Source organism: Phodopus roborovskii, unplaced genomic scaffold (assembly GCF_943737965.1).
Source record: "Phodopus roborovskii unplaced genomic scaffold, PHOROB, whole genome shotgun sequence".
Lineage (NCBI taxonomy): Eukaryota > Metazoa > Chordata > Mammalia > Rodentia > Cricetidae > Phodopus > Phodopus roborovskii.
This window is the reverse complement of record NW_026126538.1, coordinates 87,245-104,240: the sequence shown is the minus strand read 5'-3', so window position 1 is coordinate 104,240 and position 16,996 is coordinate 87,245. Positions and strand designations below refer to the sequence as shown.

The 16,996-nt window shown below is 42.5% G+C and overlaps 8 non-coding genes across 8 annotated transcripts; 4 read left to right on the top strand and 4 right to left on the bottom strand.

Moving 5' to 3' along the window:
* Positions 1-984: 984 nt before the first annotated feature.
* Positions 985-1,091, top strand: Trnal-caa (transfer RNA leucine (anticodon CAA)). The gene is made up of 2 exons: positions 985-1,022; positions 1,047-1,091. It is a non-coding gene; the product is annotated as a tRNA-Leu (tRNA).
* Positions 1,092-1,520: 429 nt separating this feature from the next.
* Trnaq-cug (transfer RNA glutamine (anticodon CUG)) lies at positions 1,521-1,592 on the bottom strand. Its single transcript has one exon. It is a non-coding gene; the product is annotated as a tRNA-Gln (tRNA).
* A 1,382-nt stretch (positions 1,593-2,974) lies between these two features.
* Trnal-aag (transfer RNA leucine (anticodon AAG)) lies at positions 2,975-3,056 on the bottom strand. Its single transcript has one exon. It is a non-coding gene; the product is annotated as a tRNA-Leu (tRNA).
* Positions 3,057-3,339: 283 nt separating this feature from the next.
* Positions 3,340-3,412, top strand: Trnam-cau (transfer RNA methionine (anticodon CAU)). The gene has a single exon. It is a non-coding gene; the product is annotated as a tRNA-Met (tRNA).
* Positions 3,413-4,780: 1,368 nt separating this feature from the next.
* On the top strand, positions 4,781-4,853 carry Trnak-uuu (transfer RNA lysine (anticodon UUU)). The gene has a single exon. It is a non-coding gene; the product is annotated as a tRNA-Lys (tRNA).
* Positions 4,854-5,253: 400 nt separating this feature from the next.
* Trnam-cau (transfer RNA methionine (anticodon CAU)) lies at positions 5,254-5,326 on the bottom strand. The gene has a single exon. It is a non-coding gene; the product is annotated as a tRNA-Met (tRNA).
* Positions 5,327-10,931: 5,605 nt separating this feature from the next.
* Positions 10,932-11,004, bottom strand: Trnaf-gaa (transfer RNA phenylalanine (anticodon GAA)). Its single transcript has one exon. It is a non-coding gene; the product is annotated as a tRNA-Phe (tRNA).
* Positions 11,005-11,505: 501 nt separating this feature from the next.
* Trnae-cuc (transfer RNA glutamic acid (anticodon CUC)) lies at positions 11,506-11,577 on the top strand. Its single transcript has one exon. It is a non-coding gene; the product is annotated as a tRNA-Glu (tRNA).
* Positions 11,578-16,996: the final 5,419 nt, after the last annotated feature.

The following is a 16,996-nucleotide window of genomic DNA, read 5'->3' as shown; positions in this document are numbered from 1 at the left end:
AGATTTCTTCACCTTTGTTTTGTAACTTCAGAAAAAAATTCTGCCACTGCACTATTGAAGAATGTCTACCTCTTCTTTTACCTCCTATAGGAGTTTATTATAATTAGAAAATAAAAATCCTTCAAGTACCTGTGTTGTATTTGTCCCCCCTCCCCTTAGGTCCTTTCCGATCCCCTATTATATTTAGTTTTTTCTTTACTGTAGAAATATTTCACAAGGACCTGGTTTTCCTTGGTTGATATTCATTCTTAAGATTAGAAATTAAAACTCTGATTTTGGATGCAGTGTAGCCTACAGATTCTTCGGGGACACACCCTAATCCAGCTATTTGGAATACTTTAAATGTATGGTGCCATTTTCCAAAGATGGAACAGTTCGCCTTTTCCTGGAGAAGCAGCAGACTGTCTGGCCTGCAAGTCTACTAAGCAAAGGATCTGGGATTTGGGTTCTGTTCCGACATTTCCTTTGCTTCACTCTGACTTTTCCCTTCCAAAGTTTCAGCCCTTTAATTCCTGATCTTCGGTCTTTCTCTTACATCTGCCATCAGTTTTCGTAGCCTAGGCCGCTGCCACTCTCTGGTCTACACTGCAGCCAGTGATCATGGACCCTTCATATCCAGTCTGTTTTACCCACCAAACACCGCGTTTGAGGACACCATGTTCGAAAAGAGCTTGAGCTCTGTGTCCCACTGAGGCGCGGATGAATAGTTCGAAGCCAGACCTGAGTCTGCAGGATCTTTGAGATTGCCATTGCACTCTGGAAGGGCCGTGGATCCAGGAGCTGAATTCAGATGGGATTGGAATAAAAAACTTCGAGAGTTTTATTGTCCAAGTTCCTGATTAGACAGAGAAAAAGAGTTTAGTTCGCCTTGCAGGGATTTGTATTTCTACGACGTAAATGAATCTTAAAATACAATAATCACAAGCAATTGTATACATACTCATTATACTTGAAAAGATTCATTAATTACAATACAAACGTCGTGTCAGGGTGGCCGAGTGGTCTAAGGCGCCAGACTCAAGCACAGTCTTCCTCGAAAGTGAGGGTTCTGGTCTCCCCTGGAGGCGTGGGTTCGAATCCCACTCCTGACACACACTCTATTTTCACTGTTTTCAATTACTTTCACAGGCACCTCTTGTCATTTTCTTAGTGTACTCCTGACCTTCCATGAAGTCCATTCCACTAATCACGAAGCACATAGAGTCCTGTACTCGAGCCCTAAACGTGACTTTACCAACAGCGGGAAAACATGGTAGCAGCAGGATACTGCACTAAATGAAGCTTTCACGAATGGTGTAGGAGACGTGCACAAACCCTACAGTGGCACAATTGACAGTTGAGTGCAGAATTGATAATGTCAGATACCACATGACCTTTTCAACTGCAAGGGCCATCAAGAGCCAAATGCTGAAAAAACAAAAGAAATCGTTCATTGCATGGGATGAATGCAGGAACTCAATAGAGCTACGTTTGGTGCGTGAAACGAAGCAAAAAAAAAAATGAATGGTGCATAATAAGTAAGGTTCCACCGAGATTTGAACTCGGATCGCTGGATTCAGAGTCCAGAGTGCTAACCATTACACCATGGAACCAACCTGCTTGAGATGCTGTCGTAATATCCATCTGTGAACACTGACTTAAAAAAAAAAAAGCATTGCTAAAGACTGTCTCACCGTATTATTTGAAATTCTGTTACGAATTTAGCATGTTTCAAAGTAACATTGTTACTTTCTCATGAATTTCTGAGCTGTATTCATGGTCCTTCTTTTGTTTATTTTCTTGCTGTCCTCCCGGTCTCTGGATCTCGGGTCTGCGGTCTACTTTCACATCACCACTGAAGCCAGGTCCTCTCGCTTTTTTTTTTTTTTTTTTTGCAAGCGTGTGTTTGCCATACAAACCGAAAGGACACGACTTTAAAATGGGATGCCTGTCTCCGCCTCCTAATGATCCTAATAGTATTTTTATCGGAGCAATTCACTTTCTAAGTAGAAAAATCTTCGTTTTCAGTGTCTGGACCACAGAAATGGTCAGACGCAACGTCGTGTGCACCGCGTCTCAGGGTCTGGCAGCGTTCAGAGCAGTCCCTGCAGTTTGTGCTTTTCTTCCCCACCACGGAAGGTAAAGTGGATGTTAGTCATTGAACGAAGAAATGTATAGTATCTCCTTGCTCCTGCTTCATTTACTCATAATGGGTATCCGCAGACTTTCATGAGCAACTGGTGTGTGCCAAGCGGCGTGCCCTCAGCTGCAATCACGAGCTGCTGCGACTTGTGAATGCCTGTCATCACAAAGCAGCAGGTGCCAAGGCGTCTCCACTGAAGTTTACTCAGTGGGAGCAGGGTGGACACGGAAAGCAAGACCAGTGAACGCGAGGAAGAACAAAGGTTCAGTACCGCAGAGCAGTTTTAGACTTTCGGGGTGACGGTGTCTCCTTCTGTCTTTACTCCATACATAGGTTCAGCTCAATGAGTCTGAAGGGCTTTCCCGTTTGCACGGTATTAGCCGCACACAGCTTGGAGGAACATGATTCGGGCTCAAAATGAAACGAGAAGACTGTGGTGAGCCTAAGGGCAGGCTTTCCGTCTCCCGGATGGGAAAGAATATACGTCTTGAGTGGCATAGGCCCGATCTGTCTCTGGTCGCAGATCGACGCAGGGAAAGAGAAAGTTCCATATTCGTTCTCATTCATCGACCAACGTAACAAGAACGAACTGCGGAGTCTTTAGGCCCTAGCACTTAGTAGGTGCACAATAATAGCTCTTAATATGAATGAATTAAAGAAAAGATTGTTATCTGTTGGCGGATCCTTTTGACTGGTGAAAATGAAGTGATTAGGGGAGTAAATGCAACACACATTACGTTCTTAATCAAAGTTAATGGAAGAAATTAGTTGAAAGGCTATCCTCTGCTCGAACTGAGAATCCTAAGGAACCGAAAACTGTTCACTTAAACCAAGGGAAAAAAAGAAGTCTGATGGCAGCGGTGGGATTCGAACCCACGCCCCCGAAGAGACTGGAGCCTTAATCCAGCGCCTTAGACCGCTCGGCCACGCTACCGTCGTGTCCGCTCCCCCGCCTTGTCTTCCTGGAGTAATTGCACACTTTCAGGCTCCGTTCCCGCAGTCCTTTGAGCACGGCCCTCTGAGGCGGGCTCTCGCTCTGCCGTCTCTATGGCCTTTTAGCACTGCTGCATAGTCTCGGTTCCTGCTTTATACGACGATGTCCCACAACAGAAGCTGCTTCAGATACTATCGTAACAGAAGGACCACGATAGCTTAATTAGCTTAACGGTGTCTCCGGAACCACACGAGTACATGATTCGTAGAAATCTGCCACAGGCGCCTCCTTAGCGCAGTAGGCAGCGCGTCAGTCTCATAATCTGAAGGTCCTGAGTTCGAACCTCAGAGGGGGCAGCCGTAGTATATTTTACTTTCTTTAATTCCGCAGAGATTTGAACCTACAGTGGGCAAATGTGCGTATTTATGTATTTATGTCTTATACATTATGTGCTTAAACACATTACGTGAAGAAGTACAATGTCCCGTTTCGGAAAAACAAACCCCAAAACTATTAAAACTGAATGGGAAACTTCCTGTTTGTATAATGTAATGGTCAGCTACAAAGTTACAAAATAGTGATTTTTAAAAATATATAAATTAGACCTCGGCAACGTGATGAAGCAAGCCTTTAATATTCCGACACCTGGGAGAAGAGACCGGCGGATCTCTACAAGGCGAGTTCCAGGGCTCTGTCTTAAAAAGAAAATTAAACACTTCTTAACTTTTCGTCATCATTGTCATTATCCATACCAATTGGAGCCAGGAGAATTTCGGGTGTTTTTTAAATATATTTGGCAATTTCTTTGTTAACACACCAGGGCCAGAAATCCCCCAGCCCAGGGTGTAAAAGAGAGAGGAGGCCGGGTTGAAATTGTTGTTTGTTCTCTCTGACCATTCTTCTGGGATTGCTTACCATGATACTCTGTCAAAAAACGAAACAAAACGTTTCTGCTGAGTCTCACCACGTTGGGCTCTTGCTCTTGACAGAATTTCTGTCATCCAAGCTGCAAGACTCAGAAAACTGTCTAAAAAAGAAATAGGGCAAGGAGAGACCGACGTTCAGGAGCTCTCTGTATCTCTGTGCAGCCAGGAGAGATCAACGGGTGTCTCCCGGGCCATGCATCCTCTCGGCTCCGGGTCTTCTATGGTGGGGCCTGGGGTCCACAGACTACATCCCGAAACTCCGTCGCTTCAGAGAGAAACTGGCAGGCAGGAGAAAGAAGGCTGAGCTTTTCTTCCCGTCCAGTTGTCCTAACCTCCATTCTCTTTGTGTGTGTGTGTGTGTGGGGGTGGGGTGGGGGGTGGGGGGGGTGGGGGGGGTCCAGAGCATCTCACTGTGGAAGTTACTAGAGGCAGAAGCAGCACCCCTGCTGCCCACTCCCCAGCCAGTGCTTCTCCTTAAAAGCTGTGGTGCCCTTCCCCAGAAACCCTGACCTGTTCTCTTTCAATCTCCCAGCCCAGCAAGGCAGTAGCTGTTTCCTGCAGTTACTTTTGCGGCATTGTAGATTGTGCCCTTGCTGTTACATAAGGGGTGAAGGTTTAACACTGAGGAAACGCTCTCCTGAAGTTTTCACTTTAGTGGTGAAATGACAGATAATAGATTCTTAAAGTAGTTGGCTAAATATAGCATCGGAGACAAAAGAGGGGGTGAAAAAAAAAATCGAATACACACTAATGCTTGTTATGTACCTTTATTCTCTCTAGAATAGAGGCAGTACAAGAGCCCGGATAGCTCAGTCGGTAGAGCATCAGACTTTTAATCTGAGGGTCCAGGGTTCAAGTCCCTGTTCGGGCGTCAGTGTTTTTCTCTCTCCCCGGCCCAGTGGCAGCCAAAATCACAAACTACAGTCAATGTATAAAGGTTATTTCTTAAGCTTTCAATAACCAAACTTATGTTTCCGGATACCCGACTTTAAGCTGAATATTAATTAACAAGACGGAATACCTAGGACGAAGACGTGTTGGTAAAGAAGTCTTGTATGTTTTCAAAAAAGAGGACTTTCAGCCAAAATCCAGCATTAGCTGTTCATCTGTGCATTCTTTACAATAAATAAATTACAGGGTAGAGTACTGTGTGAAGAAGGAACAAGAGCTAGAGCTCTTTCAGCTAGAAAATGGTGGCTACCAGCACAGGTTCCTAGAGTTAAGGAAGCAATTAAACGGTTTTGAGTTTTTAGCCACAATCAAAAAGCAAGTGCCCCCTCTGAGGCTCGAACTCAGGACCTTCAGATTATGAGACTGACGCGCTGCCTACTGCGCTAAGGAGGCACGTGCAATTTGTCCTACAACATATTGTTTTAGTAACAAGTTATGTTTTGCCTACTCTAGTCCAAACTGTTCTTAAATTTTTTAAATTTTTTTTTCCCCCTAAGATGTCTGGAAGATTCAACATCTTCCCAAACCTGCGCTAGATGAAAAGAGTCGCTTTGTTTTTCTGTTCCCCCTCGGACATGCGCAAGAGTTTGTCTTAACAGAAGCATTTCCTCAGCCAATCCTCATTTCATTTCACTATCTTCGTTGCGAGTCAAATTTGCAAGGTCGTCTTCCCAAGTCCCATTGACTTTTCTACAGACTCCTTACTATCCCTCGACCCTCAGGAGTCCCGAAGGGACATAGGAGATCTCAAAGCATAAAGAATAAATTGTTCTTTTCACAAACTCTTGGAAATCTGTTAGTGTGAGAACTGGAAGAGGTAAAAACCCTATTTACACAGACTTGCCCGGGGGTTTATCTCTTTCCACACTAGAATTTCCCCTTCCTTAGATTCTCCCTGCTATTTGTAAACCTGTTCGGTTTTCCACGTTGAGAGTGGAAGTTGGAGAAAATACAGAAACCTTTTAAATTACGCCCCCCCGCCCTCCCCGCGCTTTGCCCTCGGCGCCAGGAAAGCAAACTGGTTTTGTTGTTTCTGCCAGCTGCTGCTGACGACCCCGATTTTCATGGTAGGACCCCCGTGTTGCAAGGGACCCAGTCACGCGGCTTCATTGCGCAGTGTTAGTGTGTGTAGTCCCGAGTGGCTTGGGTCTGTCTTCATCGGTGTAAAAGTAGATTAACTGCTGAGAAAGCGCTAGTTTGTATCGAGGTTATGATAGTTTGTGACCATATTTCTCAAGAATTCGGATAATGAAAATGAGAAAGACTATCATGCAAATGCCAGCACAACTCAGACATCACTGGAAAATTCTAAGTGATATCCAATTAAAAAAAAAAAAAAAAGATGGAGGGACACACAACTGGATTGTGGAATAGATTAACAAAACAGAGCAAACTGCACTACATGGACGTAGAAATGTATAGTCAGGGTTCTCTAGAGGAACGAAAACGACAGGATGAAGTCTTTATTACAGGCTGTGGTCCAGTTAGTCCAACAACGGCTGCATACCAATGCAAAGTCCAAGCATCCAGTAGTTGTTCTGTACACACGGTTGGATATCTCAGTTGGTCTTTAGTATAAGCTGGAATCCTAAGAAGTAGACTCTAAAGGCAGTGAAGTGATGGATTTTTAGAGCAAGCAGGCCAAGAGAGAGCAAGCTCCCTTCTTCCATGTCCTTCATATAAACTGCCATCAGAAGGTGCGGCCCTGGTTAAAGGCGAGTCTTCCCATCTCAAAAGGTCTGGATTAAAGGTCTGTCTCCCCCCTCAAAAGATTATGTGGATCGGACATTATAATGATTTTATCATGACAAAATCTGTCACAGGTGAATCCAGAGGCTTGGGTTTTAGTTAATTCCACATTTAGTCACAATGACAGCCAAGAGTGGCCATCACAGCAGACTAAAACTCACAAGGCTGCAATGCAATGGATGGACAGCAAAAACAGACGTAAAAAATTTCCAACAGTACCAATGCTCAGTTGAAAACAGCATTGGGCATTATAGACAAAAAACAAAAACAAAACAAAAAACAAATGATGCTTTATGGCTTAGCTTAGTTTTCAGTTGTAATAAGCACCATAAAAGCATTGGGCAGGAAAAAAGCTCATTTCACCCTACAGCTATCTCCATCATCCAGGGATGTCAGGGCAGGAACTCAAGGCCCAAACAGGAAGAAAGAACTGGAGCAGAGACCATGGAGGAGTGCTGCAGGCCGGCTGGTTTCCTATGGCTTCTTCAGTGGCTTCTTCTACATCCCATACCACCTGCTCAGGGCTGAGGCCACCTTAAATGTGTTGGGCCCCTTACATCAATCATTAATCAAGACAATGGTCCACAGACTTGTCTATAAGCAAGCTAATGGAAACAATTTCCCAGTTCACGTTCTTCTTCCCCAGAAAACTCTAGCCTGTGTCAAGTTGACATGAAAACAAACAAGCAAACAACCTGAACATTGCTCCCTGGATTACTATCCAGATTGAGACATTAGAACCCTTGGGGGAGAAAACCCCCAGGAAATTTAATGTTGTGTGCTAGCCCCAGGGCAGGTCTTATTCTGACCCTGCTCTCTAGCAAGTCATGGATCAAATCACAGCTCCTGAAATGCTCCCCTAGCTCCCAAGTACTGTCATTTGGAATATGGTGTTGAAAATCTTCTTGATTAGTACTGGCAGTTAGGGAAACCTCACGGACTGGGTAATTTCCTTTGTCAGCTTGGTGGGTTTAGGCTCCCCAGAGAAGGCACACCTCCAGTTTGTATGTATGCTTTTCTAGAGATGTTTAACAGATGAAGGAACACCTACTCTGAATGTAGACAGCCAGACTGAATAAAAAGGGAAAACTCAGAATAATCATTCTGCTACTTGCTGTGGACTCAGTGAGACCAATGGCTTCAAGCTCCCGTATGTGTGTTGCCCTGAACAATGGACAGTACCCACAGACTGTGAGCCACAAATAAACTCTTTTCCCATAAGTTGCTTCTTTCAGCTATTTGGTCCCAGTGATGACAAAAGTACCATTCGGTATAGGAAACTTGACAAATGATTATTGATACTTGGTCAATACTCATACTGTACAAATAGAAATTTTCACAAATTCCATTCAGACTCTAAACTTATCATAGAACCTGTGACAAGTCTTCCTTAGACTCGTGAGTGTGTGTGTGTATTGAGACATGGCTTCAGTACATATGTTTGCTGGCCTAAAACTCGCTGTATAGGCCAGGCTCCAACTTTTAGACATCTGCTGGCCTCTACCTCCTGGGTACTGGGTACTGGAACACCATGCCCATCATACATTACTTACACTCTTGATGTCCTCACACCCTATGCTGTTGCACAAGGTGCAATTTGCTTAGTCAGTACAGCAAGACTTTCTATTTTCCTTAAGGTTTAGGATCACTTTTAAATTTCATCAAAATATAAAGAAATGCTTAATGTGATGTTTGACCTTATGGGAAAGGCAGGAGATAGCAATATTAGTTATGTGTCTACAAGATTCTTACTGTTGTCGATGGTCACAACAAAGATGTTAAAATGTTGGCCTGTTGTAAATCACATTTCCAAACTGTAGTATAAGAGGAATGATCTGTAATTTGGAAAGGTTGAGAGATTAATACAGGGGAAAGGACTTGAGTAAGTTATAAATTTTTATTTTCAATATGCTTAAAAATTCGAAGTGGTTTTTATTAGTTGGCCAGTATGCCATCTATCAAATTGAAGGGTATTCCAGGGAGGGGATTGTGGGAGGAGACTTTATAAGCGTAACAAAGGATCAATGAAGCAGAAACAAGGAACAAGAAAGGATTGACCATTTCACATTTCCCTCTGCGGTTAAAACAGTGGCTTGTCCTTACCGCACTGGCTTGGGCATACTGAATGAACCCTTCTGACTCCTGTCTGGCACCGCTTGTGTTATACGCTTGTTTATCAGGACCTTGCCAAAGTTTGGTTTGATTACTTACTAGAACAAGTGGCGCTGTTCTAATTTGGTCTGTTGGAAGGGCCTAGGGCAGAAAGGAACTCAGTTCTGAACCATGGCTCTCATACATTTTGTTTAGTGATAATCCTATTTACAGATCATGACCAAAGTTCACATGCTAAAAAGGAGAGAAAAATTTTGAAGCTGTTAATCTTTTAGATGAAATGTTTATTTATGGGAGCCACAGTAACGGATCTCATTATGGCGTTTTTATCACCTTTTGTTTTCAGCTGTTCATCCCTCCTGCTGCCCTCACCCATGCCACTTGTGCCGTCTGTAGGCAAAATTCTGAGTGTCCATGCTGTCTTTGTCAACGGCTACTGCTGGGAAGAGGCACTATGACCATGGTAACTCTTGTAAAAGAAAACGTTTAATTGGGGCTTGCTTGTATTCAGAGGTGTAGTTCGTTATCATCACGGTGGGAAGCATGGCATGCAGGCAGGCAGGTGGGGCTGGAGAGGCGGCTGAGAGTTCTTCATTCTCATCGATAGGCAACTGAAAGCGAAGGAGACACCTGGCCTGGCTTGAGCATTTGACATCCCAAAGCACACTTCCAGGACAGTTCCCAACAAGGCCACACCTCCTCATCCCTGTCATGTAGCTTCAACCCACCACACATGTCCACATGTATGTGCAGCGGGTAGTATGGCTCGACTGGGATGAAGCTGGGAACCTCAGCGATGCTGGCTGTGTTAGCAGCAATGGGGCTGAGCATCAGCTCCGTGTGCAGTGCTGGTTCCCTGGCCGTGGCCCCTGATTTTGATCACCAGTCATTAATAGTACAAGGAAAAGAAAATACTATTGTAAATTTTATTTTATAGTGAATTTTAAGTAGTTTGCCACTACTTAAAAAAAAGGATGTCTGAAATATTACAGGTGGTTCACAGAAACAATATTAGAAGCAGTTATAAGGTGCAGAATATCCCGCTATAGCACAAAACAGACAGAAAAGTGTTATTGTTAATTATGACTTATTTTTGAGGCAAAGGCTTACTGTGTAGCCCTGGCTGGGCTGGCATTCCTTATGTAGACCAGACTGGCTTTGAACTCCCAAAAAGATCCTCCTGCCTCTATTTACAGAATGTGGCTGCCACCACAGCTAGTCCTAATTATCTTTGTCTTTGATTGTGAGCCTTAGTCTCGAGGCATCTCTCCAGTCCTATTGTTTTAAAGGAAACATTGGTCACCTCTGCTTAAGAAGTTTTCTTGTTTTTGCATTTATATTCTTATTGTATTGTATTGCATTCTTTTGTATTTTGTGAAACGGCAACAATAGAGAATACTGGTGGTGCCGCTATGGTCTGTATCTTGCTTTTATCAATGTCAGGGCTGTGACATCTAGGCAACAGAAACGGGACGTCTTTATATTATTCTTGGAAATGTGTGTAAATTACTTAAAAGCAAAGAAATTCATTAAAAATCAAACTGCATGCTCCAAAGCAACTATTTCTAAAACGTGATGAAATTGAACCGCCATACAATACAGACAAAAAAAAAAAAAAAAAAAAAAAAGGAAAAAAGAAAATGGATGGAGATTTTTATTTCCAAGTCCAAAGGAGGATTGTTTAAGGAACACTTGTTAATTGATTTGCATCCCACGAAAATTAAACATAAGGTCAGAAAAGAGCCACAACGTCTGGAAACTGGGAAGTTGGTGGTCATGGATGGCGGCCGGCAGCTGAGTCTGGCTTGATTGGTCACGGTAGACCACCGATCTGTGGTCTATACAAGGAAAGGAAACTTTTTCCAGTCTGTAGAGAGGCCAATGAAGAAGAGAAGGATGCCGAATATATGCTGTGCTCTCCATCTATTTGGACCGTAAGTACCTTTGAATTAGTAGCGGGCTGAGAACACGATAAAGAGGGGGCCTTGTGAAGTAGTCACTAAAGACCTTTATTGCACATTGGCTTTGGGATAACTTTCATGGAAATCAAGAAGAGGTAGTTTTGGAAAAAAAAAAAAAAATGATGAATCAGAGGAACAGATATGGAAGAATTCAAAAGAAAGATAAAAAGTTAGGTTGCCGAAACCCGGGATCGAACCAGGGACCTTTAGATCTTCAGTCTAACGCTCTCCCAACTGAGCTATTTCGGCCCCGCCCGTTGCTGCTTCACGCTAAGATGTAATGACTTTATCACTTAGGTCCCTTCCGTTATGACAACTGACAAGAGAATCTAAGATTAACTAAAAATCTTGATGTTGGAGCATCTAATTGTATTATAAAGAGAAGAAAAGCAAGGAAAAAATTTAAATTGCTCTTTCAAAATGCCTTAGGGCGGGGAATGGTGGTGCACTCCTTTAAACCTAGCATTGGGGGAGGTAGAGGCAGGAGGATATCTTTGAGTTCACGACTAGCCTTCGTAGAGTTCCAGCTCAGGGCTGAGACACTGTCTCTCTCTCTCTCTCTTTTGCCTTAGTGACTTTGTTAAGTGCTATAATTTGTATTCTGGGTCAATTCATACATTTCAGCCGGAGTAATGACTTTCGTGACTTTTGAATTTGGTTGACTAGGATTTATGATTAGTCAAATAAAACCCAAACATAATAAATAACTAATCCAGGTCATACATCTTACAAAGGCACATTCTGTCAGCTTCCCTGGTGGTCTAGTGGTTAGGATTCGGCGCTCTCACCGCCGCGGCCCGGGTTTGATTCCCGGTCAGGGAAATTGTGTTTTTGTAATTCCGTTTTCATATGGGAGTTTCTGCTGTGTCCCCAAATAATTTTGGGTATTCCAACTGCATATTTTCAAATGATGCAATGTCACCATTTAAAAACAATTACTAATAATTATTTCATCTTGTGAAGACCGAGATTATGAGATGTCCCAAGTGCTCCTGCTAGAGTACGTAGGCACTAGAGAACCTAGCAGAGATGAACCTAGCCCTATGATGACATCAATCCCCAAAGGAGAGACCCACCCTTGACTGTGAGGCTACAGCGGAGTCGGATGACCATTTCAGATTGCTCCCCACAGTGATAACGTCTACTGCATCCCTTGCAGAAGGACAGAGAGTAAGGTGAAGAGCATGGTCAGCGCTGTTCTGGCAGATATGCATGCCCCTACACCTTCTTTCATATGTGTAATACATAATATGTGAAATATTCACAAAGTTCCTGCTTGCCCTTTAATGATGGATGTGGGGTCAACGAACCCCTTTATCTGTTTTCCAGTGTGTCCACCTTGATTAAATGTCCTCTCTTTGCTCTTCACAAATAAATCCTCTCTGGCACGTGAAACAGGCAGTTGGTTCTAGTTTGTTGGGGCATTTAGTTATAAAAGTCCAGTAACATACTTAAACTGCATAATCAACATTTGGCATTCCTGTTCAATTTGAGACACCTGCAGGCTCCTGACTCGGCTAGGACCAGGTGAAAGGCAGTCCAGGCAGTCCAGGAGGTGGCATTGCTTTTTCCAAAATGATCAGGCTTTAGTTCATTGATCACTGAACTAATGGATCCTTGAAGTTCACTTGTATATATGTTCTTATTCTCTGAAATTCTTCCTTCATTTTTCTACTTGTAGTCTACTTTCCAAAAAAAAAAAAACACACAAAACAAACAAACCAAAAAAACCAACCAACCAACCAACCAAAACAAAACAAAACAACACCCCCCCAAATAAAACAAAACAAAACAAAACCAAAACAAAAAAAAAAAAAAAAAAAAAAAAAAACACTAGAGAGAAAATCAGTTCCTGGATTGGTGTTTTTAAGAGACAAGCAGTTGATGCAACATTAAACCATTAAACCATATCACACCAGAAGGCGGTGCTCTTGTTCCAGGTCCTTAAAGGTTAACTTTCAATCCTTGCTCTGATTGTGGAGAGATCACCCTTGATACAAAGAAAAGAGAACAACAGTCAGGTAGAGTTCAGAGTCACACAACAGGTGAAAACATAAGGCGTTGGATTAACAGAGTGTCAAAAGAAGTGGATAATTGTGTTGCTTTGACTTTCTTGAGAATCTTGTTTTTTCTTTTCCTCTCTCACTGTCTGTCTCTCTCTTCTTTTCCTCTTTCTCTTCCTCTTCCCTCCCCGCTCTCTTTCCATCCGGAATGCACTTTCCCCTCTGTCCTCTCCTTCTAGTCCCCACCCCTTCCAGCATCCATTCCTCCTCCTCCATTTCTCTTTACAACACCAGTCATGGCAGCCAGACTAGACATGTCCTCTCCTATTAAGGCTGGTGAGGAAACCGGGAAGGAGGAAAGGGTCCCAAGAGCAGGCAACAGAGTCGGAGGCAGCCCCCACTCCCACTGTTAGGAGTTCCCCAAGAAGAGCAAGCTACACAATATGTATGTAGAAGATCTAGGCCAGTCCCATGCGGATTCCCTGGTTGTCAGCTCAGTATCCATGAGTCCCTGTGAGCTCAGGCTAGTTGACTCTGTGGGTTTTCATCTGGCTCCCACAATCCCTCTCCCACTCGTCTGCAGGAGGGGATAATTTTTTCTCTTAGTTATTATCATAATTTCCCCAGTAAATAACATCTGCTGAGTGCTGAGATTGATGCAGGGTGACGTGATGCTAACGAGTCACTCTTATAGAAGGCCTTGTGAAGTCAAAGTAGGGATACCTGTGAAAGCTGAACTTGGGGGAGATTTCTTTACCGAATTCTTCTTCTTGTTCTAACTCATCTTTTCATTTTATTTATATTCCCTGACTGAATGGCCCAGACTCCTTTAACTAAGTTAATCCTTTCTGGGTCAGGAGCAAAAACTCACTGTACTCATCCCACACCTCCACTCCAGTTCTAGGAACGTGAGGAGAGGGGTTGGGGGAGGGCAGAACTTTACTAATATAGATTATGTCATAGCAGAAACTATTCTTTAAAGTATTCGAATCCTGGCATTGCAAAGTGAGCGGCCTTTTTTCCTGGGGTCAGTTTGGTGATTTCTATGCATGAGGTCTCTCAGTGAACAGCTGGGCCTCAGACTCTGCAGCAGAGTGAGGCAGGATAGGAAGGGATTGAGTAGGGTGGGATGTTAGGGCTTTTATCTCACAGATCACAGACAAGTCCGTGAGGTATCTGCGCGCCTCCCTCCCCTTCCTGGGTGATGAGCAGAACAGAGGCCTCTTGTGCTCTCCAGCACCTGTCAAAGGTGGTGGAAACCAGGGGGCCCTCAAGGGCCCAAAGTTGCACGTAGGTGAAAACACAAGAGGAAACCCTCTTGTAGTAGTGTGTCCCAAGCCATCTAAGATGCTGGGTTTAGGCTTGTATTGGAGAAGACTCCCACTACCTCCGAAGATTTTCCTGGTAACAATGCACCTAGATTCAGCTCCCTAGATTTCACTCTGTTACATAACAGATAAAAAGCTTTTGTGGCACATACTTCCTGCCTTAATTACGTTTGTATTATTGTGATAAGACACTATGAACAAGGTAACTAATGAAAGAAAATATTTAATTTGGGGCTCATGGTTCCAGAGGGTTAGACTCCATGATGTATAGAGCTAGAGCAGTTGCTCCTATCTTTGCCCACAAGCACAAGGGGAGGGGAAGGAGAGAGGGGAGAGACAGGTGTGAGCAGTCATGTGGGTGCTGGGATTTGAACTTGGTTCCTTTGGAAGAGTGGCCTTGATCTTAACCACTGAGCCATCTCTCCAGTCCCATCTCATTTCTTCTTTTGGTTTCATTTGTTTGCTTGGGCTGAATGATGAGATGTGCTAGTGGATACCAGTGGGATATCGGTGGATACTGGTGCATACTGGTAGATATAGGTAGATACCAGTGGTGTAGGTCCCTTCCTCAGATATTTTCATGTTTTATAACAATTTATATTGGCTCACCTCATTCTCTTGGGACTCTACCTATTGGTGCTGACCTAGAGTTCCCTAATTCTTCCTGTTGCCTCTTCCAGCGTTGCTGTCTAGACCATCTCCATTCCTTTGTGACTCTTTACTGACCTGCAGAACTTTCCTCCATCAGGAACACTGTAGCTAGAAAACTTGACTGGGACTCAGAGACCCTACAGCTATCACACTTGGCTAGGATCCAGAGTAGCAAACAGTAAGCAAAGAATAGGCAATACCAGAAACACTTCAAATGTTATAACTAGAGGTCTAGATCCAAGAGGAAAGCTATAAACATGAACAACCAAGATAATATACCTCCTCCAAAAGCCAGCAACCCTTTGCAATAATCCCCAAGAAAAGCAGTTCAGATAAAGCACAGTATGAGGGCTTCCAAACAGCAATTAAGTATATATTCAAAGACATTAAAGAAGATATGAATAAATGTCTTAAGATCACACAAACACAAGCAGTTGAATGAAATAGTGAAAATAATTCAAGACATGAAAGTAGACTTTAACAAGGAAAGAGATTTGCTAAAGAAAAGACACATTTAAATAGAACTGGAAACAAAAAACTCAGGAAGGCAAACAAAACCTCCAGAGGTAAGCCATGGAAACAGATCAAGAAACACAAAAGATACAATTAAGGTGTTGAAGACAAGGTAAAAGAAATGGACAGCCCACTCAGAGAAAATGCTAAAACAAACAAACAAAAAACCCAAGCACAAAGCATGCAGGAAATTTGGGACATTATGAAAAGGCTAAACCTGCAAATAATAGATATGGAGGAATGAGAAGAAACCCAAGTCAAAGGCATAGGAAACATTTTTAGAAAAACCATAGAAAAAATTTTCCCCCAATCTAAAGAAAAGGGTGTCTATCAAGGCAAAAGAGAAATACATCAAGTAGATAGGACCAGAAAGTACTCCTACTCCTTGTGACACATAATAACCAAAACACTAATTATACAAAACAAAGGAAGGATATTAAAAGTTTCAAAGGAAAAAGATCATGTCATATATAAAGCCAGGCCCATTATAATAATATCCAACTTTTCATTCTACAAACTCTAAGAGATCACAGATACTAGCTTAGACTATAATATCCAGCAAAAACTATCAATCACAGTAGATGGAGAAAGAAAAACCATTTTATGATAAAAATTTTAAATACTTTGTGTTCACCAATCCAGATCTACAGAAGACACTAGAAGGAAATCTTTCATTTGAATAGAAGAGGTCACAAAGAATAAGTAATCCCAGAACACTTAATAACAAGAGGGAAAGAACTCCCACTGATGGGAGATGTCATTCTGTAAATATGTTTCTCTTATTGGTTAATGAATAAAGCACTCTTGGCCAATAGGAAAGCAAGATAGGCAGGACTAGGAGACAAGGAGGATTCGAGGAAGTAGTAGGGAGGAGTTAACATGGAGAGAATTGAGAGAACAGAGGTCTGGGCCTTCCGGTAAGATGTGACCACATGGGAATACTTAGATTAATAGAAATGGGTTAATATTGAAAACAGAGCTAGCCAATAATAAATGCTAGTAACAGGCCAACAGCATTATATCAAATACAGTGTCTCTGTGTGTTATTTGGGGCTGGCAGAAAAACAACTCATAACACTCCCATTACCACCACCACAAAATGCCCTAAGAATTATATTACTCATTAATAACTCTTAATATTAAAGGTTTCAATTCTCCAATAAAGAGACATAGATAAACGGAATTAGAAAACAAGATCCTTTGATGCATTCAAGAAACAAATCTCACTATCAAGGATAGATATCGCCTTAGGGCAAAGGCATGGAAAAGGCATTCCAAGTAAATGGCACAACAATCAAGCAGGAGTAGTTATTTAAATAGACGGCAAAGTAGACTTTAAACCAAAACCAATCAGAAGAGGTAGGGAAGGACGCTAAATACTCATATTAAGGGAAAAATCTAAGAAGATTTACAATCCTAAACATCAGTGCATCAAACACAAGGGCACACAAGTTCATAAGAGGAACTCTACTATAGCTAAAATTTATTTATTTATTTATTTACTCATTCATTATATATACATAGGGTTCTGCCTGCATGTCTACCTGCAAACCAGAAGATGGCACCAGGTCTCATTTCAGATGGTTGGGAGCCACCATGTAGGTGCTGGGAATTGAACTCAAGACTTTAGGAAGCCATCTTTCCAGCCCTCACTTCACTTTTACCAATAAACAAGCCATCTAAATCAGAACAAAACACAAACAAACAAACAAACAAAACAAACTATGCAGAGAAATGTTGGCATTT